This window comes from Arachis ipaensis, chromosome B10 (genome assembly GCF_059453495.1).
Source record: "Arachis ipaensis isolate K30076 ecotype BB chromosome B10, ASM5945349v1, whole genome shotgun sequence".
NCBI classification, from domain to species: domain Eukaryota; kingdom Viridiplantae; phylum Streptophyta; class Magnoliopsida; order Fabales; family Fabaceae; genus Arachis; species Arachis ipaensis.
The window spans coordinates 71,722,101-71,724,685 of record NC_142435.1 but is presented as its reverse complement, the minus strand read 5'-3'; the positions used below and the strand labels follow the sequence as shown (position 1 = coordinate 71,724,685).

Below are 2,585 nucleotides of genomic sequence, written 5' to 3'. Positions count from 1 at the left end.
GAGGAGGGTCTCTAGTGGCCTATTACAAAAATGGCTTCCTCCATCACTTTGGAAGCTTCCTGGGCCCTTCAATTTTTGAGGCAGCTTGTGTTGGATGATAGCACTACATTCCTCAATTAATACCACAGTTTCATCATTCCTCCAGCTTCTCTTCTTGGTCATTAATTCCTTCAGAAACTTAGCATAGAGTGGCATTTTCTCTAGTGCTTCAGCAAAGGGAATGTTGATCTGAAGTTTCTTGAAGATCTCCAAAAATTTGGAGAATTGGCTGTCCTTTACATTCTTCATTATGCGCTGAGGGTAAGGAGCCTTTGGGACATATGGCCTTAGAACTTCTTTTTCTTCTGATGGGTTGGGAGTAGGTGTTTGTGCTTCTTCCTTGGCATTTGAACTGCCCTCTGCCTTCTCTTCTTGAGTCTCCCTTGAAGTCTCTTTCAATTCCTTTCCGCTTCTGAGGGTAATAGCTTTGCATTCCTCTCTTGAAGTTGTCCTGGTGGCATTACCTAAACTGTGCCCAAGAGCTTGCTTAGACAAGTATCCAATTTGTGCTTCAAGTTTCTGAGTGGTGGCATCTTGATTTTACAGATTGGATATTACTTCCTTCTTGAATTTCTTCATGTCTTCAGACTCCTTGCAAAGGCTTGCAAGCATAGGTTCCATTTTAGCCATTCTGTCATCATCATGTGGTGATGGTTGGTTGAAATTGGGGTGTTGAGAATGGTTATTGTGATTTTGGTATGGTGGCTGTGAATAAGTGCTTTGTGTGGTCTGGTATGGTTTTTGGTTGGAGTTTTGATGAGTGGAGTGGTTATATAGGTTTGGATTATGGGGTCTGTGGTCTTGGCCTTGGTTTTGTTGGTTTCTCCACCCAAAGTTTGGGTGGTTCCTCCAACCAGAGTTATAAGTTTTAGAATATCGATCATGAGCTTGCCTAGATGAATTTCCAAGGTAATCAACTTCCTCCCAGTTAACTCCTTCTTCTGTGTCCAACTCTCCTTGAGGTAATAGTTGAGTGTGGATAGCTGTAGCCTAATTCTTCTCCATTTACTTGGTCAATTCAGCTAGTTGCTTGGTGATCATCTTATTATGGGCCAGGATTACATCCATATGGTTTAATTCCAGGACTCCCCTGTTGTTGCTTCTGTCTGAGGCATAAAAATACTCATTGTCAGCCACTGTCTCTATAACATCAATGGCTTCTTCAATGGTCTTATTTTTGTTAAGGGAACCTCCAGATGAGTGGTCTACAGCTTTCTTTGACTCACAATTCAGTCCTTCATAAAAGATATGAAGTTGCACCCACTCATTAAACATATCACAGGGCACTTTCTTGTCAAATCTTTGAATCTCTCCCAGGCTTCATAAATAGTCTCACCATCCTGCTGTCTGAATGTCTGTACTTCAGTTCTCAACCTATTTACTTTTTGTGGAGGGTAGAACCTTGTTAAGAAACTATTCACTACATCCTCCCAGGTTGTCAAGCTTTCCTTGGGAAATGGTTCTAGCCATTTTGATGCTTTGTCCCTAAAAGAAAATGGAAACAGTAGCAATCTATAGGTGTCAGGATGAACAACATTAGATTTAACTGTGTCACATATCCTTTGGAATTTAGTGAAATGCTCATTAGGGTCCTCTTGGGCACTTCCTCCAAAAGAACAGTTGTTTTGCACAAGAGTTATGAGCTGAGGCTTCAATTCAAAATTATTAGCATGGATAGTTGGCTTTTGAATGCTGCTACCACAGTTTCCTGGGTTTGGATTGATATAGGATCCAAGAACTCTCCTCTCTTGTCCAGCAAGGTTGGCTGTACATCTTCTGGCATGATTTTTCACCTCTCCTTCATGATGGTTTTCCATATCGTCCTTTATGGTTATATCCAAGTCTTCCTGCTCTTCTTCTGCACCAACAGCCCTCTTTCCTCTTGCTTCCCTCCTTAATCTCAAGAAGGTTCTTTCCGGTTCACTATCAAACGAGGTTGAGGTTTCCTTTCTCCTACCTGTCATACAAGGAACAAGTACAAAAAATAGCAAATGCAGAGTTCACTGAAATAGAGTATAGTTAGCTTGGTTAGAGCAATTTATCAAATGGTTAGTGGGTTAGCTTGCTGGAAAGTAAGCGAATAAAGAAATTAAAGAAAAACAACTAAAATTGCAGAAAAATGAAAATGAACAGCTGAAATTAAAATTTCAATTAATCAAAAGAAAAGAAAAGTGCTCAATCTAGCTATCCTCCAATTTAGTAATTGTCAATACAATACCAATCCCCGGCAACGGCGCCATAAACTTGATTCACTCAGAAACTGTCTCTCAACAATTTCCTATCGACAAGTGCACCGGATTGTGGTCAAGTAAAAACTCACTGTAGAGTGAGGTCGAATCCCATAGGGATTGGTTGGTTGATCAATGTTAATTGAAAAATTATGCTTGTTGAGCAAAATCGGAATTGAATTGGAATTGCAGAAAGTAAAATTTGGCGGGAAACTTAAAGTGCAAGAAATTAAATGACAAAAATTAAAGTGCGAGAAATTAACTGACAGAAGCTTAAATTGCATGAAATTAAATGGGAATGGGGATTAAGCATGAAAT

General features: G+C 39.8%; 1 non-coding gene across 1 annotated transcript; it reads left to right on the top strand.

Moving 5' to 3' along the window:
- Positions 1–1,312: 1,312 nt before the first annotated feature.
- On the top strand, positions 1,313–1,415 carry LOC148580385 (small nucleolar RNA R71). The gene has a single exon (XR_015895578.1). It is a non-coding gene; the product is annotated as a small nucleolar RNA R71 (small nucleolar RNA).
- The last annotated feature ends 1,170 nt before the right edge of the window (positions 1,416–2,585 follow it).